The 24,053-nt window shown below is 36.7% G+C and overlaps 1 protein-coding gene across 4 annotated transcripts in view; it reads left to right on the plus strand.

Annotated features, from left to right (window-relative positions):
- The first annotated feature begins 8,174 nt into the window (after positions 1-8,174).
- LOC107312724 (uncharacterized) overlaps positions 8,175-24,053 on the plus strand; it is a 397,430-nt gene continuing 381,551 nt past the window's right edge. For all 4 annotated transcript variants that reach the window (XR_014945158.1, XM_085544596.1, XM_085544594.1 and 1 more), the window contains exons 1-2: positions 8,175-8,302; positions 20,086-20,135. The gene's annotated coding sequence lies outside the window, so the exon portion shown is untranslated. The remainder of the gene's footprint in view (positions 8,303-20,085; positions 20,136-24,053) is intronic.

The following is a 24,053-nucleotide window of genomic DNA, read 5'->3' on the forward strand; positions in this document are numbered from 1 at the left end:
TGCATCCTCTTAAATTTGTGTGAAATTAATCTAAAACTATATTTTTATATGTTTTTATACAAACCAGTTGTATAATATTTTGTAGCAAACACTTCAACTGTATTTCCAGCCTGTGAAAGTAGTAATTTTGTAATTTACAGAGGTCGGTTATGAAATATTTTCAATTTGCAACTATATTTTAAAGAAAGTTTCATAAGTTATTTGCTATGAAATGTAAGAAAATGGAATTTAGCATAAAAGATTCATCAAAATTCAAACTATTTACAGACAATAGGAAGGAAGTATTTACTTAAAGAATTTGTCTCATGTGTGCACTGTATGCGTTGGAATAGAACAATTAAGGTCTCCACATTTTATAGGGTTTTATTACTTATAAAATATAGCAGGAGGTTGTGAAAATAATTAGGAAAATAATAACCAATTTTGAGTATTTGTGCTGAGCTTAGTTTACTACAGTACACATTTCAACCTCAGCTGCCAAGCTTAATGGCCAAGCATACTCTTTTTAATCACAAATTAAATTTTGTCTTATTAAGGTTCTTCCAGTTTTGCACAGTAATTTTTAATCATTAAAATTTGGTTCATTGTTTTCTGTTTTCAGAAGTTTCTTTTCAGTGTATAATCAGCACTTGCTGGAGATGACTACATAGAAACTCACAGGAATGTGTCTTAGCAACCATGTCCTCTTGATTCCTTTGGGTACGCGGGAGAAAGAAATTAAACTTTCTTTTCTAATTAACATAATGTAGTTAGTCCAGATTGACGAAGGGGTGGCTGTACATCTGTGACTGAGGGAATAAACCAAATATGTCAATTTGGATAAAAAAGTAAACATTCTGTTTTCAGCTCAGAATTTCAGATTAATTGTCAACACAATAATTATGTAAGTGTAATTAACGTTTAGAATCTGAAGTCACTTGAGTAACAAGAATGCCCAAATACAAATTTGTAGTGTTGTCAACATTTATGCAAGTACAGGAATTTTAAGGGTGCTGTTACACATAATTAAGTCAGCAAACTGCCTGCTTATCAGCTAAATAAAACGATTAATGGTTATGACCCTGGTAAATTTTTGACAGTCATGTCTTGTGATTGTAACAAGGCTGTTTTATGAAAAGACGACGTTTGATTGCATGTTGTCCTGTCAGTTCTGTCTTTGCTTTCACCTTGCTCTCCAAGTATCTTCTCCATCTCTGGTTTACAATTTAAACTGAAAAGGCAGTTGGTAAAAATGTCAATCATTAAATTTGTTCTTACTGTAATTTCATTGTGTAAACTGAAACACCGAATGTATATTTCAGTGCAAGATCTGTAATTTCTAAAACTGCTTTCTGCAGTGTGTTTGCACACTTGAGATGTAGAAGAGTTTGAGCCCCGTATGCTTTTTATGATGGATTTGTAAATAACACAACATGCATTATATCATTTGTATTAGAATAATTTTTAGATTTGGGAAATAGGATATTTACTTTGTATGTTAACCACAATTTCAGCAAAAAGGAGGCAGTTAGAGATTACACTTCCTAAAAGTAGATGAGGAGCATAACAGAGGGTGCTCGGTTGGAAGGCATTTGTGAAGCTGAGTGTGACAGACTAAAAGTGGGAATAAAATGAAAAAGGGAAAGAACAAATTGTGAAGGCACACTCCTGCCTGAAGAGGAATATAAAGTATTCGTTATCACTGCTGTGAGTTCAGCAAACAAGGAATAAAAGTTTGGAAGAGCGGACATCTTGAGAGAAGAAAAGTCTGTTTGAAATACAGTTTGCATTTATCTTTGGGGATGGCAAGAATTTTTTTAAAAATTAGCGACATGGAGATGAAAGCTGAAAACTCAGAAACATGAAAATGTGAAATAAATTGCATTAATTGAAACTTATTTCTTTTTCCAGAGACTGCCTTTAGTCCCCATGCCAACCACAATTACATACACTAGAATCCAGGACTTGCTTTTGAGGACACTCAGCTTTGATCATCTTGCAGCCAAGTGCCTCCCTGAGTGCAACCGACTTCCAACTGGTGTGTAAGTCAGCCTCACTTTGCAGTTCTCTAAAGCAGCATGGACTGTACACAAAATCTTCGTGTGCTTAAAGCTGCATGCATTTACTTTACTGGCCACAGCACGGTCTACCACTGATAAGCCAATATGTTTTTTCAATGCAGGAGGCTAGGTTACAGTTAACTTTGTTTCCAACTTATAATATGCTGAAATTCAAATATTTGCTCTGAAATTTGGCCTCAGTTATCATAACTGTTTTATGTATTCAGATTCTGATAACTATTTACTTTTAAGTATTCAGCAACTACCATTTATATAGTTTTACAGTTGTTTATATTACCATAATGGAAATATTTTATAAAGGTATCATTCTTATTCTCTAGTGGAAAAATGAAGATGTTACATATATTATTACTTTTCGGTTATGATTCAACTTGATTAAGAGGGTCAGCTGAAATAAAGTTACTTCTAACAGTATTAAATACATTTTCTATCACCCCAACAAGAAAATATGGTACCAAATGACACAGTCAAATCGAAGACAAAAAAAAAAAAAAAAAAAAAAAAAAAAAAGTTGGGACACATGTCATATCTTTTGTATAGTTCAGTGAAGCAAATTAAGACAAATGTAGTCTCATTGTTTACACGTTCTACTGCTGTTCTGTTGTCTGGGTGTTGCCCATGTTTTATGATGATGAAGAATTACAGCAGTAATCCTGTAATATCTAGACATCTTTTTCATGGGCTACTCAATGTTTCTGACTTTCCACTCTAAATATCTATATGATATCTATCTTCTCTGAAATAAGAAGAGATTATATTTGTATTCTTTCAGTTTGTAATATTTTGAGTATTTATATAGAAGCAATAGATAACATTAAACTATAAGTAAAAATAGGTAAGATATCATCATATTCAAAAGAGTTTAGTACTGATGTCACAGTGTGAGGAAAGAGAGAAACTATCTGTTCATAATAACAAACAATACTTTCATTCGTGTTTAAGAAGCTGATTCATTTCTATTTGCATTTCAGATTTGAAATGTGAACTGTAATGTGTCCCGGAATGCTTCTCTATACATAAACAAGAAACAATAACAATGAATGCAATGCATAATTTATTTAGTAAATCCAAGAGATTTGTTCATGGATATCGAAGTAAAGATGTTTAAAGAATATCACAGCTTGGATAAATTATAGGAACACTATTAGCAAGTTGAGCTAACTTTGTAATATTGCCAAGAATACCTCATGAAGTACTTTGTCACTTCCAAGGGATTGCTCCATTCCTTACCATGCAAACAATTGAACACATCCATTTAATCTTTAGTTCACATAGTGGCTGGTTGTCAGTCACACCTCAGTTCTCTTTCAGATCCCTAAGGAATAGTTTAGGACAGCTTATTTGTTGCTTTATTTGTCATTTACATATTGCCTTAGCCCTGTGTAACTCTTGTCTCTCTCTAGAGGGAGAGGAGTTTCTTTGATATATGCTTACCCGACATGAGATTAAGAAACAATGGTTCAAATGTTGGTCTGACCAGTTTATTACAAATCTTAATCAGGCAGATGGAGAAGGGAGGCCGGCAACTATTGAGAATTAGGGTGATGGGGAAGGGAAAGCGGGCAATAGGAAAGGTAGGAAAGAAGCAAGAATTACATAAAACAGGGATAGTCACCACCAAGATCCAGCAGCATCCCGTTGCACATTTTTCCAATGTTTCGAGGCAAAAGTGCAGGGGAGAGCAGCAGCAGCGTGACCAACCTTAGGCAGCAAGAAGGTACAGTGACAGGGTAAGTCCAGGACGAAGAGGCAGGTCTCAGGCTGCAGGCCGAGGAGGAGTCTGTCAGCAGGCAGGCATCAAGTCTTGAGGCATCTTATGTTAGTCACCTTAACTCATGGTTGTTGGCCCCTTTTTTAATCCTTGTTCTTCTGCACACGTGGCATTCCAGGCACTTGGGTAAAAGCCATCGATGTTCTTCAGCAAGCCTTGAGACAGTGGTGCAAAATCACCTATCAAGTTAAGCAAATGGCTGTGATTGCTGTCTTTTCTGCCTTTTGTGTTTCTCCCAGCCTAAAGCCAGGGTGCTTTGTCTTTAAGCCCTCGGGCCTGCTTTCTGCAGATGGTTTTTGGAAAGAGCAAAAGCTATTTTTCTTGTGGTTACAACAAGTTAATAAGAAGCAAGGGATAAAGGTATGGGCATGTAGAGGGGAGGCTTCTGAGTTTGTAGATAGTCATGTTTGCAAACTGGAAAAGAAAAACGCGATCTTCTTAAGAACTACAAAGTGCTTAACAAAAAGTACAAAATAAAACTTTGAATAAAATGATCTCCAGATGGTCATTAAATATGTTAAATGGCAGTCTGCTTTCAGCCCACCAGGCACCAATTTTATTATTCTAATAACATCTTGAAATGAAAAAGATAAAGTCTTATAAAAAGAGGCCGTTAACTTTGATGGCACTTAATCCAGATAACTTTTAGAATATCCACTAATGTGCAAAGATACAAAACACATTCAGCAGCAAAAATAGTTCTTTGCTGAAAGGTGCTCATGTAGACTTTTGCCAACTCTGTCTCTTTCCTTTTACATGCAGATGCTGAAAAACAGACATCTTCAAATTCAGAAATGTAACAAATGCTGTGTTGTAAAATAAAACAGTTATATATTTAAAAACTAAAATTAGGGATGCTGAAAATTCAGATGGGTGAGCAAATAAGAATTTGGAAAAGTAGTTCTATTTGAAGTCTAACCTTTGTCATACTTCATATCCTCATATTACTCATATTTGATGCAAATTCCTAACATACATTAACATTTGATCATGCAATAAGATAAATAATCCTCATCTAGTAAGCATTATTTTACACTAGTTTACAAAGGGATTCAGTTTCTGGTTTGGGCTTCAATTTTGGATGTTTATGTATAGAAGTTTGTTATAGTCCAAATATACATTATCAGGGTGTCAGCAAACTCAGAGTAACTAATAGACATTTTCAGAAAGGAGAAAAGTGGGAGAGAGTCGTCACATGAACATTGGAAGTTCCATACTAACATGCAGAAGAACTTCATTATGGTATGGGTGGCAGAGCACTGGAAAAGTTTGCCCAGAAAGATGGCAGAGTCTCCTTCTATGGAGAAATTCAAGACCCTGCTGGATGCCTACATATGTGACTTATTTTAGGGAACCTGCTTAAAAGGGATTTTGAACTCGACAGTCTCTTGAGGTCCCTTCTAATCTCTGCAATTCTATGATTTCTACAGTCATCCACAAATGTATGCAATATATTTTTTGTAATATTAGGATTCCCAGAACTTTAGGGAGAAGCTCATGAACCATGTCTCAAATTAGCAAAATAAGCTGATACCATCTCAATAGATGAGAAAAAGATAACCTTCTATAAGTACTTGACATTTTTGGAGTGACACAGGAGATTATGAAATGCTGATGGAGTTTCATAAGGTTTTTTTCATTCACTTCTTATTGAAGATTTACAAAAACTCCAGGGCTATTATGGAAATCTCAGAAAGACAGGGTAACTCTTCTGGGTTTCTGACCAAGCATCTATAAACCTTCTACTGTGGCAGACAAATATGTTTAAATCCTTTTGTATAAATGTGAAAATATGTCACAACAATAGATGAATCTTCAAAAGGCTTTCTGTTCTTGTAGGAACCAGCAAGCTGTACAACTTGCAGTATGAAAAATACTCAGGAACACTGTAACTGTAAGGAGTAAATCAGCTGTTCTGTTCTCATTTTGAGTATGTCAGACTGTGAGAGAAACATCAGAAAATAAGCAAAGAAATCTCCTGCCACTTTTGCCTACAGATTGAAGTGCAGGGGGTATTATAGTTATTTAGCTGCTTCTGACTGGGAGCATTTGCTTGTTGAGTTATGGCAGCCTAAAATCACACACATTTACAGAAAGAATAAGCAGAAAAAGCAGAATGCATGTCAGAGTTTTGAGCCTCACTGCAGTGACTGCAGAGGCTGTTACTGTTCAAGCCCTGTAAGGCAGCAAGAATTTTCCTTGAGAATACCTAAACAAAGTGGTTTGGGTTTCTTTTCAATCCTGAACAGTAATCTTTCTGAGATTTTCCTCACATTTTCTTTATTTAAATAAGTATGGACAGAATTCTTACCTTTATAGCAAATTAATAAATAGAACTGAGAATGCTGGACAAAAGACAGGATTTGGATAAAGCACTAGAGGGTCATATTTAGAATGTCTGTGTGAAACATATATATGAATTTTGATTACAGTTAATATGGGAAGCGTCCAGTACAGTGCATAATTCAACATTAGTTAAAAAGAAAAAAAAATGATGAATTTGGAGATCAGTGGAGATCAAAAATGAATAAAGAATACAACATATCACTAACATAATTTCTTCGTCATTTTAAAGTAAATTCTTATGTGTTTTTTTTCCTGATTCTCAAGAGGGATTGCTAAACCACCCTGGCTGAGCAGGGGGTTTGGAGCAGATGACCCAACCCAGGATTCCTTCCAACCTCAGCCATTCTGTGATTCTGCCATTCTGTGAACTAGAAGTAGAAACTGATGTGATTGTTGGAGGGCAGAATGCATTCAAAGTGCACTCTTCTAAAATTTTACCTGTAGTGCTTGAGAGGTTTTCCATTCCTAATAATCTTTGTTTAAAGGTGTATAGAACTGAACAATGGCATGTTTTGACAGAATTTTAAATACCTGGGTAATTTTCATTACACTCATAAGCACAGTTATTATTTTTGTTATAAAATGGTGAAATAAATGAAATTTAAAGTATGTGCTATAAAATTAAAATGAAAGAAAACAATTGCAACTCTGGTATAATTCAGTGTTGCCTCAAAACTTATAAAATATTAAATAGACATCCTGAAAATAATACTAATTTTTTTCTGCCTCTTTCATGTTTAGCTTCACTGCATGTACAATCTTTTATATTTATTGATTCTGGTGAATATGATGTCAGGTAACAGCCTTGGGGGTCATAAATGATGAAGGAACAAACTTGTTTCCAAAGTTAACATACAATCTAGAAAGATTTCTTTGTTAGAAAATAGTTCACATTTTTAAATCATAAGGTATTTAATTTTAATTTTCAAGAGGGAAATGTGCCAAATGCTTCTGTTTGATCCCCTCCCTCCCCTTTATTTTTTTAATTCACTGAGGCTTAGATGCAGCTTAAGTTTTTTCAGTAGCTGAAATTTGTCCTCTAAGTCAAGTTTCATCATTTCCAAATAACACAATCTTACAGCAGTCCCATGTTAGAATAGGAGGCAAAGCATTTTGTAGCTTAACTTTCTGGTTTGTGTAACACTGTTATCACTTTCAAAAGAGGGAACAAACTTTGCTTATCTAAACTAGTCATATGTTGAAATTTATATAGAAAAATCACAGTAGAATGTGGTTTCATAGCATAAGGGTATTATGGATATAGCAAACAATACTTTCATACCCTGCACTGTCACTAAGTCAACCTTCTTAGCCCTTTGAAAGGGAGGACAGAACTTGAAGTTTATGTTTAAATAAATATATAAGCCATCAATCAAGGTCTGCCAAGGCTACTGCATGGGTAAATATCAAAACTCTAATCCCAGTGAGGGAGCAAGCCAAGGCAAGCTACTGCATTTATTAAAGTAACACGCAGAAGCCTCCAATACACTTTCTAGTTGATCCCAAACTCATTGTTAGACTTTCCTATTGTTATAAAATTGAATTAGTCCTTCATTATGAAGGAAATAGGTGCAGATATTTTGCCTCTAGCAATGGTTAATACTATATGCTTTAGAGAAAAAAAAAAAAAAAAAAAGAAAAAAAAAGAAAAAAAAAAAAAGAAGGAAGGAAAAAAAAAAAAAAAAAAGAAAGAAAAAAAAATAACCAAAAAAACCACAGAAATATCCATAACACCACTAAGTCCAATCTGCAATGCTGGACGTAAGATAACATGCCTTCCTGATGCCCATAGGGCTGAATTATGCCCTGCTTCATGAGACTAAATTAATCTTTTCCTAAGCAGTGTTTTTTCAGATACCACTATTGGTCAATTATGCAGGCCCTTTTAAAATTCCATGCTCAGCTGTTGTGCTGCATAAGTAATTATTTCCTATTGGGTGTTACATGACTACTAACTATAAATCTTAGTGAATAACCCACTTGTTTTTTCTGTTCTGACAGATGCTCCCTAGGAATGCTTGTTAAAGGGGAGAAGTACTTCTGTCTGCATCTAGTGAAATCAGCTCTATAACAGATGAAAAAATAAACTGCTCTGGCCAGGGATTACACATCCTGATTCTCACAGGTAATCCTTAACTTCTCTTTGGAATAGTAGATACTTGGGGAAGCTTTATTTGAGTCACAAACCATAAGAAGTGTAGTGTTTGTTTATTACACATTACATTAATCTGAAATTATGCTGTGCCCTTACATTTCTCAGTGACTGTAAAGGAAAAAAAGTAATAGTAACAGAACCTGTTCTTCTTAAACTGAGCTAAAACATTTGATTTGGTTATGAAACACATAACAGTCGTTCTTTGTTCTCCCTTTTATTTGTTACACCTGAGAAGAACATGTGGAAAACCAAACATTGTCACTCTAATCTGAGTAAAGTCTTAATGCAAGCCTTTTTTAAAGTCTATGTTCTGATAAATATGCCTTCTATATATTAGTGGCTCAATGTTCTCCTTCTGTTTCCCAAAGTAATGTAACTTTCTTTAAGCAAGGATATTCAAGCAGTTTTAAAAGACTTAATTTTAACCTGCCTTCAGTAAGCTTCAAACTTCTATCACATACCATTCCTGATATGTCTGTAAGCTTATTAGAATACATGAGAAGGAATATAATGGCAGTAATCTTTTAGGCCTAACAATTTATAGATGAAGGGAAGACATTAGGCTGTGTTATAGTGATAATTTATTACAAATAATTTGGCCAGTTCTTTGCCAATTTTTTTTTTCCTTGGTTTTTCTTTTGGTGTATGCCAGACAAGCTATCAGAAGAAGATAGCCTTCTGCTGCTACCCAACTCTGCCTGGTATAGAGTCAACAATATCAAAAAGACTTCTTTTTTGTTGCAACCCCTTTTACTAGTGTTTTAAAAATTAATTAATTAATTAAAAATCCATCAAAAGCAGAAGAAGTTTTCAGATTCTGGCCTTTCCAAGTGCAAGACTTTTCTTCATAACACTCACACATACATCTCCACAGACCTGCATGCTTGGTGATCATTACTTGTTTAGGTGATCAAGCAATAGCCAGTTTTCTCTCTGCTGGTGATCAGAATAGGGTAGAACAGCTCAGTTGGAAGGAACTTTGTTATGCTTTTGTGTTGTTCTTAGACCAGCTGCAAGTAAAAACAGCCCTGATCCTTGAGTCTGGACTGCGGAGATGTAATTTTGTAATCACACCAGTATATTTAGCCTGTTTTTGTCTATATGTGGCTCTGAAGTAGATGAAGCTTTGCAGCAGGTTTGCACCCAATGAAACTGCACAGGGATTGTTTAGGGCAGGTGGGCAACTGCCACCTTCCCTTTGTAAGTAAGTATCTCAGTTTTACCTGTTTTTTTCATGTATGAGACCTAAGGAAGATTCAGTCACAAAAGATCCCCAAGGAAAATGTGATATCTTGGTATCCATAGTGCTCAGCACATACAAGGCTGAATTAGCATTAGCTTCCTCTACAATTTCCTGTCTTCAAACTATTTTCTTCGTATATTTTTCTTACCCATTATACCTTTTTTCCTTTTTTTTTTCCTTGTTTGTTTGTTTCTCCTTGCTGTTTCTTGATTTCTTAAACCTCATATCTCTGCCAGGCAAGTGGAGCTGCTTTCTAAACAGAAGTGTCAGAAATTCAGTACATAAATTTTGCCACTGTTTCAGAGAAACTCCTATTTCATTTCAGCAGCCTTAGGGTTCTCAGTATTTATTATTATTATTATTATTTTTAGTAAGGTCAGTCTTCCTCATAAAAAGTAACAGTTAAAAGCAGGATGATATCATGTACCATGCTATCACAACTTATCTGTGAAGAGAATGAAGCGGAGTGATCACTTTAAGAACTGAGTAGAAAAAATGCTGTAATAGTGAGGAATGAACATTATGGATAAACACAGCTCTGTGCACCTATATCATAGTTTTGGATCACACAAGTGGGACTGTAAGCAGCTGCCTGTAAACTGTGTGTTTTGATCAGTGTTTGAAGAACTTTTTCAGATACGCACTGCAGGAATGCTTCTCCTGACAAGTAATCTAGAGGGAAGAAAGTAATTGAATGCTAGCTTGGAGATACAGATCATAAACTGATTTTTCCTCTGAGATTTATACATGGATGACAGAACGGGAAAGTAGAAAGGGAAGGGAGGGTATTTTGAATATATTGAAGTTTACTGCATCTTCATAAAAGTAGGGCATATATGAAATAGAGGAAGAATGACTCACTTGAGTATCTGGGTTTTAGTAAGCAACTACTTAGCTCCGTTTCTTTGCTGGAATTTAGGGGATGATGTTTTAATAATCAGTGAATTACAATTAATTAACTAGGTCATATTTTATCAGTATTTACATAGCATAAGAATATATCAAGATGTTGAAGTTGCACATGAATTCTGATAAATTGCAGAGAAAATTGTAACACTGTTGATCAGTAAAAATGTTAAATTTTCATACAATCAAATTCATAGTTAATAATTCATAATCATTAGGTATATATTCTAATAATTTTACAGAGTAGCTAGGTTTTAATACAGCATGTACTATATCTAAGTGCTTAATTATTTAGATGGTTGAATTCAAACATGGGAATGAATATTGATCATAGTGTACATACTTTATTTTTTTCTCTTTATGAGAATTCAGAGTGTTTTTATGCTGTTTTGAAGGTCATTTACCTCAAGAAATGTCTGAAACAATATGTAATTTCGGAATAGGATACGTTATCTTACTCCACCATTCAAATGTGTATATTAAAATAATCTCCAAAGTAAAAGATGCTCTGTGAGAGTGAGTTACCTTGAAGTACTGTTACCTTGAAGAGTAGTTTCCATTACTGTTACCTTGAAGTGTAGTTTCCATTCCTGTAATCGTTTTGGGATATAGTGATTGCTGATGTCTGTCTCTGTATAGTGCCTCAGTACTCACACAGCTCCCGGTCCCATATATTTTGAGTGCTTCTCAAGTTGTAAAATAATGAAATAATGCTGTTTCAGAATTTCATTGTTGGGGGTTTTTTGAACGTTGTCTTTCAGGGCAGTGAAAGAACATTGAAATGTTCAGAACTCTGAGAAAAAAAAAAAATTCATTCAGTTTGAAGTAAAACAATATTTTACTTTAACAAAAAAAAATGAAAATTAATAAAATAAAATTGAACAACACACGTATTTGTATTGGAAATCTACTGATGTAACTGTACATGGTAAAATAAAATCTAAGCATTTGGTCTAAAATATGAGTCTATTGCTATTTAGGAATACTTGTCTGTATAGTTCCAAGAATAACATGTATAAAGCAGTGGAAGAATTGCAGTGTGAATCATCAAACCAGTGAAAAAGTGCTTTTGCTTTAAAACATAAATGTAAAATTTGAAGCAGTTTTATATTTGAAATTTTAAAATCTTTTATTAAAATTTGTTTTAAGAGCTGTCATGATCTTGTTCTTTATTGATATGATTGAAACAAGTACAGCACTATTGCAGTAGACCTGTCAGGACATTTCAAGACGTGGACAATAATTTTGTTGTTTTTATGTTGGTTTGGGTTTTTTTTTCAGTGATAAAATGACTTGCATTTGCCAAATACATGTGCATTAAAGATGAACCTATCAGGTTCTGTAATTTTCACCACAAGTCTTGATGCTTTGTTATTCAACAATTCTGAAGGCCAAACCCATGTGATGGTTAATTGGCTGACACCTGTAACATGTTGCACTAGCGAAGTTTTTGAGTATAGGACTAATCAGGTTATGGCCTTCTGTATTATGTAGTAACTCAATTTCCACCATCAGAAAATGGTATTTCTAGCAATTATCTGATCTTTTTGTTGTCATGGAATGAGAAAAGATACTGACTGTCAAGAAATAGAAACTTAATAGTTTTCTGAGTTACGTAAACAGAGAAGGCAAAAGTGGTGGTTCTGCACTAGGTGGAAGGAAAGCAAATCTGCTTGCATGTTACTGTAGCACGTATCCTGACAACATAGCAAAGTTACCTAGACATCATTTTAGAATGTTAGAGATGGGGGGAAGTGCACTAGGTTCTTCATATGTGGAAATAAAGGGAAGAAAAAAGACTTGTGTGCTTAATAATTTTTCTTCTACTAAAAACAGTTAAAAATCCTTTTTCCATGAGATTGTTTTTTTCATGGTTTGTTATTGAGGTTTTGCTCATTAATCTGTTATAGTTAATATGGTTTATATACTGTTATATATTTATTTGATCATATCTTAGAGGCTGCGTCTGTCCTTTATGCTGTTTACTCTTCTGCAAAATTCAAAAATTGTGGTAGTGAAGAGATTAACTCATTGCTAGAGAGAAAATGGACAGTCCTAAACACCATGGTGCAATAAAGATGAAACTTGGCATTCTGTGCTTTTACTAATCTGCAGTGTATCATTTCACTATATGAGAAAAGACGTTTCTTTCTTTACTACTTAATCAAGTATCTGAAGATATTAACACTAGAATAAATTAAGGGCTTTTAATAGACTCTGAAAAGGCAGCAATTTCAAGATGGTCCACAATAATTATCCTTTAATCAAATGCAGTATGTTAAACCTAAAGATGTGCAGAGATTTGGCTTGAAAAAAGGTGGTAGGAATCTATAGAAATCAAACCTATTAATAAAGCTTAATCTGTAACAGGGCAAGCAGAAAGAAGAAAGGACCAAATATGCCATACTAGAATCACTGAAGAAAGAGAAATACATGATTACAAGTAGGAACAGAAAACAATAGATTTATAATGTAGGGAAGTGTTACAGAAAGAGTTAACTATGCCAGATTTAGATTTTCAGATGAATGTAAAGAATTAGAACGAAGCCGAACCAGTTTGTAAAGGTGATTATGATCTTGTTTCTTGAGCCTTCATTCAGCATGTAAGGCTATGTTTCATAAAGTCTTTAAAAGCATGGCATTATGTGTATGAAGACTTACCTCATGGAGGCAAAATCCTTTTGCATTACAAGGTTTATATAGCAGTGTCACAACCTTGCTCCGAACATCTGAATATTGCATTATAATATACAGCAACCAATCATATAGGCGAATGTGAGTAATAAAACCTGAGGCTCGTAAACTCTCTCAGGCTATGTACCTGTACTGCATTTTAATACTCTCTCTCTACTTTCTGAATCATTAAATCTGACACACCAAATTTTATTCCCTTTAGTAGCGTTGTTAGGTTGACTGCCCACTAAATATGAACCCTAAGTGAAGATGACTTCACCTTGGTACAGAGCTTTCTTTGCTTCAATTAACTTTAGTACTTACCTCACTTCAATTAACTTTGCAGGATCTGTGAAAAGGTCTCCTTATTATTGTGAGATATTTTTCTAAGGCATGAAAAATATATTTGGCAGTACATGGGGATATAGAAATGACTTAAATGAAATGGTAACTTTTGGTAAATAGAAGCACTTAAAGGCCATATTTCAACAATAATAATTGTTCTAGTCTATATTTAGTTCCTTTTTAAGACCTAATTCTCTTGCTAAACCGTGTACAAACTGGACTGTAGACTGTATGATACAGAAGAAATATCTTCACTTTGCTTATTTGAATTTTATTTCATGTCTTCCATGTGTTTCAACATTAAAAAGACTGTGATTTCCATTTTAGACATATATGAAATTGAGTTAATATTTAGAAATTACGTTTTAGCAACTCTCACATTGGAGAGAAGAAGTGATGTTAAGGTTTTTAAGAGTTTGTATAGTTGAACCTGCAAGAAAACAAGCATAACAAGGCTGAAAGAAATGAACCTGCTTATTGTTGATCTGTATAGTAAATGACACAATGCAACTTCTGCATCTCTTAAAAAATGAGAGTTCTGCTATTTTTTTATTTATCTTAAATCTCAACGGTGAGCGGGTATAAAACTTTTTCATGCCCAGGCTTGGCTCACTGCTGTAAGGATGAACAGGAGTTTGGATTATTTTATTGATCTTTATTAATCAATGGGATTGCCAGTAATGGAGGACATTGGGACGTGTATATTAAAAATATATATTTTAAGCTAGCATCCAGAAACTGATTTAGAAAGGATATAGTCCTTAAGAACAGGATGTTTATGCTCTAATCAGAAAATTCAGGATTTGGCAAAATGTGAGTTAGCTAATAAATAGAAACACCAAATAGCTGTGATCAATCTTGAGCCCTAAAGAAATATTTGGTGGAACAGGAACATCCCAGAGGAGAGTTTGTTAGAAACAGTGGCAGTTACTAGTATATAGAACTAGTACTAGTAGTTGTTGAGAGCAGTTGCTTTAAAGCTGGTCCAGCCAGCAGGAGAGCAACCAATCCCAAAGTATAAGGGGCTTTCCTTTGCCAGGGAAACATTTAGAAGGGGAGCAACCCTACAGCAATGGCAACTCTCACAAGAGGGATTGATGTATCACAATGCATTGCTTTGCCAGGGCAACTGAGTCCACACCTACACTGCTGGAAGAAGCCTCAGGATCTGTAGTCTGTCTCTGAGAAGAGCCAGTCCTCGTGAGTTTGGTTTTTGGGTGGTGGGTGAGAGAGAGATGTGTTTGAGTGCAACTCTGGGTACATGTAGCGAACTTTTATTCTGGCATTTAGAAGCTGTAATTAACATGTGCATGAGATCCCGGGGGCTGAAGATATGTGTTCTTGATGTCATCTATTCAGGTATTGCATGGGATAGGCAAAGCTGCTGTAAATGCCACATGAAGCTCTTAACTAGGTTGAAATTATTCTGTCCCTTCCTAGTATCTTAGGTATGTCTTTATGCCTTAGGTGCTAATGCTTGTCCTGTGTCCCAGTAGACATCTGCTTCTTCTCAGCCACTTTCCAACTCCCTTGCAGTATCACTGGTGCACATTACATCATTTCTTTTGCTGTTGTTCTCTTTTTAAAATAATGCTTTGCAGATATATAACCAAAAATGTCATCACCTCCATATATTTGGCATGTTGTGTTCAGGTGGTCTGACTGAGCCATTGCATTAGTACTGATACACATTAAGACTTGTTGAATGGTGTTGTGAGTAGCTTCAGCTAATTAACTCATTTGCTTCTGATTCATTTGGTTTTCTCCAAGTGTATGCAGTAATAGACTGCCCTGAAGTTGCTGAAAGAGAAGTAGACAGCAAGTGTTTGCTGCCTACATATACCACTCTGAAAATGGAGCAACTGTTTTCTCCTCTGGCTGAGAGCACTCAGCACCTGTTTGCATTAATGTAACTTGCACCTTTGTTTGGAGTGAAAACTCTATAGCCTCTGGGTAATAGACACCCTTATCTTGAATTTCCATATTGCTGTGTAAAAGCTGTTGTACAAACAAATCCACCCCATCCCTCCGTTGATGTTTTCTCCTACTTCTCTCTTCATGAGAGCTAACTCGCAATGAGACAACCCAAGGCTGACAAAAGAGATTTGTTACTTGCTGTTGGCTTAAAGAGAGGCAAGCAGAGACTTCTTGACATGTTGCCATTGTATGGGCATGTCTGAACTTTATCTTCTTGAGATGCAGACTGTGTGTAGAAGTTGCCTTTCCTGAAAATGCTGTATAGTTTCCATAGAGTGAAATTTCTGCCTGTGGATTAGATTGTGGCTTCTGATTTATGAAATTGTCGCTGTATCGAAGCGGCTTCAAACAACTTTAAAAAGCTTTGAGGAGTACTGGTATCAATAAAAAAGCCAGGCTGAGCACTTATCAGCTCTACACTTCTGTTTGCTGTTCCACCATCTTTATCAAGATGACTTTTAGAGGAGCACCAAGAAACTAGAACATCAAAATGATGGAAATTCAAAAGCAAAGAAGAAAATATAGAATTGTAGACTGGTTTGGATTGGATCTTTAAGATAATCTAGTTCCAACCCCCATCCACACTGGCTTTGATTGCTTCAGGAGAGGTGGGGGAGTGGAATCAGCTATCTCTCTGGGCAACCTGTTACAGTGTCTCACAGCTTACTCAGCCTGTGCCTGTAGAGGAGGTGCTCTGACCCTCTGATCCTCTTTGTGGCCCTCCTCTGGATCCACTCCAAAAGCTCCATGTCATTCTTGTGTTGGAGGCCATAGAACCGCACATGATAGTCCAGGTGGGGTTTGTGAGGGCAGAGTACAGGGGTAGAATCACTTCCCTCAACCAGTAGGTCATGTTTCTCTTGATGCAACCCGGGATACAGTTGTCCTTTTACCCACTCTAAAGTCTTTCTCTGCTCAACCTGATTCTTTGTTTGGGATTGTCCCAGCCCAAGTGCAGGACCTCACCTCCTCTGAAAGAAGGGAGATCTTTTGATTTTCGTGTGACCCAGTTTATAATATGACTGCAAGCTTAAGATGTAAAGTGCAGCACAGCAACAATAATAAAGGAACAGGGATTTGCGACAACGATATAGTATGCTTAGATGAATAGTGGAACAAGTGGCAGCTGAATTTACCATAATACTGTTTAATTCCTTCATGGGGGTTCTGCCAGCATCCTAAGTTTTATGAACCACTTCATTCAGGAGTCAGCTTATAGTAAGTAGTGAAGCAAGCACTCAAAACCCTAATCCTTTTGCCTGTCTTGTACAGTGAAACTCAGACTCTTGTAAAATGATAAAAATGCAAGGTAAAAGTATCAATAAATGTCTTAGAATCAGAAAACACAGTAATCTCTATGAAAATAATTTCAGACTTCATGAATGAGTTGTCAGTGTCTAAAAGTTCATGGAGGAAATTATTTTGCCAAAAGTATCTTTTCCTCGTATGAGGAAATCAACCTAAGTGATTGCCTTGGTTTGAATATAATTGGCTCCTTGTTCTTCTATATCTTGACATATTCTAGGGTCTAAAAGATGGCACTGGTTTCCCTCTTGGAATCAAGCTGCGCATCACTCTGACCACTGTTTTTCAGAATGGTGAGCAGGGAAGGAAATGTCTCTCTTGTAGGTGTTGCTATGAGAAAGCACTATTATGAGAGCCATAAGAAAACAAAAATAGGCAAAATGTGGCAAAGGTCATCCACTTAAGTTTTCTTCATTGTGTTTTTGTTTTGTTTCATGGACTTTTCCCAGAACTGCTTCCTTGACAGAGTACGTGGCTCTCTTCTACTGCTGTTGATTTTCTTGTGTCCTTGGGGACAGCCCTGGAGTTTGATCTGGCCTCTTTAATCATACTTAAGTATTTTCCTAAGCCATCATGTTTGTACAGTATTTCTTGGAAACTTGTTATGTCAAAGCCACCTTACGGTCGAGATACCCATATTCTGTCAAAACATTTTTATACTACCATGTTCTTTCAGAGTATACCTTGGAAGAAAGGTTCACAACATCCTCCTACAGAACTTTTAATACATGTTTGGTGAGGTTGTTAATACAAGCTTCCAGCTATCCTTTTATGATGATCACCTTAGCAGGCCATAAGAGTGAGCATCACTAGAAGTCCACAAAAGCTCAGGCAGCTTCAGTAATGTCTATTACTCTTTGTGCACAGTGAACTTAGATTCCAAAGAACTTTATGCGGTCCTAGATTATTTCTGGTATCCATGTTATCCAACCCTACTTGTAAAGCACAGCTGGAAGTAAATAGGATTATGTTGACTAGAGATTTGTTCAGAGACGGAGTATCAGTTAAATGATTCATCTGAAGTTAAAGAAGTGGCTGCTGTCAGAGACAGTATTTGAATCATAATCACCCGTATCTCAGTCTGATGCTTTAATGTTGCTGAAGGGGAATAAAACACTGCACTCTTTCTTTGTAAAAGGAAGGCAGAAAGATATATTTATGGATATAAATGGATATAAGTTGGCAATTTGAACACTGTGGCTTAACAAGTTTCACAATGGCTACATATCCTTTGCTACATAGAGGGTAGGGGATACATAATGATTTGAAGATCAAATCTTAGTGAAGCTAGCATAGCTTAGAAACAATAAATCCCATATTGAGGGTCTGTTGACATCACCATGTCCCAGGTGAATCTCTGCACACCTTGAGTAGCATCCCTGCTCAAGGGGATATTATGGTGTGCCGCCAGCTGCTTGTAAGAACTCTCAAAGGGATTCTTAGGATGCTTGCTATTTATGGGATAAGATGACTCATAGTCAAGGAACTTCGAACTGGTTCTATTGAACCAAGTGAACTTTATCAGGTGTCTGAGCAATGATGGTGAAACCTTGATTGTTAGTAGTCTCAAGGACAAGGTCTTGAGCACCTCATTTTATGCACTAGGCCTTGGCCATAACAACTAGGCTGACTAGGGGGGCAAGGACTGTGCAGTTAAATTTAGCTTCTATAGTAGACTGTTGCTGTGGAGAAGAAGATTAAAGTGGCATCAGTCACACCTGCTTCTCTGGGGAAGTGACTGGCCAGAAAAAGCAATGAGTGCTAGTCAAATGTTTCTCATTTCTCTGTTTGTGTGAGAGAAGCTATGCATGCTCTAATTCAGTAAAAATTCCATTTCACTTCTTAATTAGATGTTGCTGTTATTTTAAAAATCTGCAGCATTCTCTTGTCACTGGACATCTTGGGTTGTGTGGAGCAGCCAACTAGGATGGCTTTAAATGTCAAAATATGCTTTTCATTCTTGTGTGTATATACTTGATAATGCATTGATACATAATATAAAATCCTGCAGTGACAGATTGTTTCTTTAGTTTTCATCGCTCTTAAGGTGAATTTATGGCTGTCAAGAGAAATTTGCACTTCTAGAAATGTTGGAAACCTGAATTATCTAGATTGAAAAGAAGGCCAGGCCTTGCTCTGCACACCTTTTGCTGGAGGTAGTTGAGCTGATTTGATATGCCTTAAATGGGATTGACGGGGGGGGGGGGGGGGGGGGTCATCCCACAGCCCGTCGGTGAGATTTGGACTTGTTTTTTTTCTCCTTGTTGAAACTCTCTCTTTGTTGTTTAGTGTCGTTGGGTTCTTTAAACTGCCGTTCGTTCTCAGGTCGTTCTTTTTTTTTTTCTTTTTTTTTTTCCCCCCCACTGTTTCCCTTCCCCTCTCTCGGAGCGCACGTGGCCGGGCCAGGCCCCGCCGGGCCGTGCCGTTAGCGAGGGGAGGTACTTTGTTCCTTCTCTCCCTGGGTTTATTCCTGCTGTAACGAAGTGAGCTCTAGTTTTGACGGGATGACTGAAAGCAGCTGCTGCTGGCGAGCAACCTGACCCAGGTACTGAGGCTGGAGGACTCTGATGGGGCTGGGAGGCTATGAGCAGGCAGCCTTCAAAGGAGAAGTATTCAGATTGAGGCAGGGCCCCGAGCAGCTGGTCATGAGTGCTACTTTGAGCCTTGCGGGATAAGGGGGAGTTCAAGTTTCCCAGCTGCTGGGGCAGAGATGGGTCTCTGGTACATCAGAAAGAATGGCATACAGCTTTATCTTGTCAGAACCTGCTTATGTGGGCCCCAACCTGTCCTGGCGTGCTCCTGTTTTCTGGCTTCAGGTACAGCCCCAGGTGCAGCCCTGAGAAACAGGCATCACCCTTTGTGGCCCCTTGCCTCCAGTCTTCAAACAGGTGAAGGATTTTTGCCAAAATGGCTTTGAAGTCAGGAGCGTGGCCTATTTAAGTAAGCCTCTAAAATAGAAGCAATGTGTAGAAGGTGATGCCCTTTCCATGTCCCATACCCTCTGCCTTAGGCATGCAGGTATTAGCTCTCTACCCCACCATGAGATCTGTGTTGTTTGTGGCTATAGGACACCACAATATATATATGGTTATAATTACTGTCATGCACAGCTGGAAGTGGAGTATTCAGTGCATAAATTCAGAGAGGGATTGGTTCCTAACAGTTGACATTTTTCCAAGTGTTTTTTTCAGAATGGTGCTGTTATTCATGTGAACAAGTCTAAAATGCATATTCAGATGTGTCTGAAATGTTCTTACCTAGCTTTTATTTCATTTTATTTTTCCATCTTTTGTTTCTTCTACAGAGTCTTCCATACAACGTCTTGCAAGGCATAAGGAGGCAGCAGAAACAGAGGTGAGTAGCTTCCATCCCTTCTGATAATATATGTTTTTCTACTTCTGCCTTGGTCTGGACACTTTGTTTTCTTCATTTTTGCTTGTCTGAGATAATAGAGTTATCAGAATCATCTCTGTTGTGGTGTGCCAGGGTAATGGAAGGGTAGTTCCTAGAAAATGTTTACAAAGGTAGTCCAGCATCTGAAAATAGATGCTTTCCATTTATTATCAGCTGCAAATTACACTAAGTCTTATATTATATGAAAGCATACATTAACTGCATATATTCACTGGGAAACTAAATATTTCAGATGAATTTAAAGGGAAGGCTTGAACATTCAGGAACCATAATTTTCAAAAGAGAAACGCAAACGTGGATCAGGTGTAGTGGGATAGCCATTGTCATCTGTCTCTGTATGATGAAGTGTATCCTGGCTTAATACTGTGTTATGAAGGATCTTTGAGTCAGCACCTAAAACTGATGGCTTTAATATTCTTTGTGGTGTTGTGGTGTGTATATATGAGACATGGTAAAGAAATGTATGTACATAATCTATGGATATATTATTACAAAGTTCCTACCTGGAGTCACTAAAGTATGTGAGAAGGGAAACCAGGGAATAAATAGAAGCAAACAGAAGCAAAGATGACTTGTCTCATACCTTAACCATAAATGTCAGCAATGGCTTCTAGTCAGGCAGAAGTCTATAGCTGCTGTTCCAGACAGCTTTCTTCTCATCATTTTAAGATATTCAGTTATGAATTTTATTTATTATTGAGCATCCTTTTAAGTACTGTGTAAATCTAAGGCAGTCTGTATGTTGTCATTTGGAGGTCCCCAGGGAATGTATTGGAGGCACCAACCTTGACACGTTTTTTTTTGTTGTTGTTGTTGTTTTTGTAATTTTACTGTGGCTCTATTAGCAAAGCTCAGACTCTGCTTTGGGAGATACTGTTCAAATGACAGTTTCAGGTAGGAAACTAGAAATAGACAGCAATGGGGCACCAGTGTCACCTCAAGTCTTCTTCAAAAGGGAACTCAGTCAAGCCTGGCCAGAATATGTCAGAAAAGTTTCTTGAATTGAGTGGGCTTTGTTGTATTTTGTTTATTTATTAGAACTGATAGCAGCCTTAACACATTGTATTTCTGCTGCCAAAAGTGTTTTTTGCTTAATGAGTGGGGTTTTTAGTTTTTTTTAAATTCTGTGAACTGGCATAAATCATACTAGCAAAAGATAATGTGATTATTATGGGCTGTTTCTGTAATGTGAATATTAGCTACTTTTGTTGTGCCAAGGTGTGTGTGCTTACATAATGAATGTCAGCAAGTCATTTCTAAGGTAAAGCTTGCCTGAGCAATGTGCTCAACTTTATGCATAGAATCACAGAATTGTAGGGATTGGAAGGGACCTCCAGAGATCATTGAGTCCAACCCCCCTGCCAAAGCAGGTTCCCTATGCCAGGTCACACAGTGGGCATCCAGGCAGGTTTTGAATATCTCCAGAGAAGGAGATTCCACAATACCTATGGGCAGCCTGTTCTGTCTTTTCACTGACACAAAGAGAGGAGACATAACTTCTGTTTTAAAGGAGGGAGGGGAGGGGGGTAGGAGAGGAAGATCCAGGAAACTACAGGACAGCCATTCTCACCTCTTGCCTGGCTGATCCTCCTGAAGGACCTCCTAAGGCACGTAGAAAGTAAAGAGGAGGTGATTGGTGGTAACGAACACTGGATAAGGAATTGGTTCGATGGCTTCACTCAGAGTTGCAGTCAACATCTTGATGTCTAAATGGGGACCAGTGATGACTGGTGTTCCTCAGGGATCAGTGTTGAGACTGGTGTTATTTAACATCTTTGTAGATGACATGGACAGTACAATCAAGTATACCCTCAGCAAGTTTATAGATGGCACCAAGCCGAGTGGTACAGTTCACACAACAGAGGGAAGGGATGCTGTCCAGAGGGATCTGGATAAGCTTGAAAAGTGGGTCTATGCCAACCTCATGAAGTTCAACAAAGCCAAGTGCAAGGTCCCACACCTGGGTCAGGACACTTCCTAAAACAGATACAGGTTGGGTGGAGAATGTCTTTAAAGCAGCTCTGAGGAGAAGGATTTGAGAGCCTCATTTAAAAGATTTCTCATCCTTGCAAAGTTTAAAGTCTTCCATCATGCTTCCTTTGATCTTTTAAACAGAGATCTTTTATATTATCTACAAATAAGAACAATTTCTCAGTTTCTGTATGTTATTAATTAACAAGTCCCTTGATAATAATCAAACCATGTTTCATGTTATTCATGTCTTTCTTTAATAATCTCGTCTGACTTTAGTCTCTTCTTTCTTGAAATTGTGTATGGGTTTGAAAAGCTTAGATTAATTTGGTTGTGGCTCTTTTTCAGGTAGTATTTTTAGGTAATTGATTTTTTTTTTTTTTTTTTTTTTGCATTAAATATACAGTGCAATATCCCAAAAATGCTCTCTCTGCTTATTTTTCATAGTGCTTTTTTGCCACTTCTCCTTGTTTCCATGCAGTCATTAGCAGCTCTTTGCAAAGTAAAAGCATACCTTGCTTTATTCATGTGCTTTGTTATAGTATTTTTTGTACGTAATCTCTGGACTGTGCTGCTTCACATTCAGAATTGCTAGGAATGCATTTTGCTGAGAGCTTGTACAAAGATTTCTCATGTTTGTATTATTTCATGGACTCCTAGTTATCTAGCTGTGAAGATCAGATTTCTAGAATTTCCATTTGTTCTTAGTGTGCTTTTTGTTTTTATCTTCTACTGAGTCCATTGCTTTCTAGGCATTTTTATACTTAGTATTCAGTTTTCTCCAGCAATTAATTACTTCAAGACACACCTTTCCAGGAGAGTGCTGGTATTGTGTATCTTTTCCTTTCTAGATCTGCAGATTTTTGGTGATCATTCATTTACCAAGAAGGCTTTTTTCCCCCCATATTCCTAATTTTGACAATTTGTTTAACAGCTTCAGTTAATTCTTGATTAACTTGGGAAGGATTTTATCCTCATTCTTCTTGCTCTGTGTTTCTGTTCACTATTTCTGATTGAATAGTCTTCTTAATACAGTGGAAAGCTACTGCTATGCACTTGTTCTCTGTGGTACTGTGTGCTCTCTGTCTCTGTTGGCCTGTGTGCTTTAGAGGCTTGCTACTTTTCTTTTTTTACAGCACATAAAACTTACAAAAAGAAAGCTGATGAATGAACCTGAGTGTGTGGCCCAGAGTTCCCTGCAATATCAGACACAAAAAAAGGTTTACTATGCTGGAAATAAAATGGAGGCAAGATATGTTTTAATGACACACAGCAGCCCTCTTTCAGAAACTGACATATATTAAATAGGTTTTGAACGTAACTGAAAATCAACTGTTTATCTCTAGTTCTTTTTTAATTATTATTTTCACATAATTTAGCTGGCAAATGCTTTCAGATCATTTTTCTGTAGAGAGAAAATGTCCACATATATGATATATGTTTACTACCATCACTGGGATGTTCAGATTCATGAGTAGCTTGTGGGAATTTTACTGAGCAGAGTGTCACACCACTGATGATCCTAGCAGTGCAAGGTCACTTGCTGCTGGCCAGGGTCTTTAATTAAACCGTTCTGCCTTCTAAGAAACCTCTGGAAACACAATGTTTGAAAGAGAAATTCATTGTATTCTCTTTCAGATGAACAAGTGGGTTTCAGGAGCAGAAAATAGTATCATCAGCTATATAAACTATTTGTACTAAGTTTGGACTCATGTAAACCTCCTCCATTCAATTTACCTTATACCTTAAAAGGTGCTTCCTCTTCTGGGGATTTTCAAAGTAGACTGAAGAACAACAAGGAATAGGGAGTTGATAAATGTAACATTTCCTGTTAAATGCTTTAAAGGATAAATAGCTTGGTAGTTACACTGTGTTTAATGTGTATAA

The sequence above is a fragment of the Coturnix japonica genome, chromosome 4, assembly GCF_054131305.1.
Source record: "Coturnix japonica strain WE chromosome 4, WE-NBRP24, whole genome shotgun sequence".
Classification (NCBI taxonomy): Eukaryota; Metazoa; Chordata; class Aves; order Galliformes; family Phasianidae; genus Coturnix; species Coturnix japonica.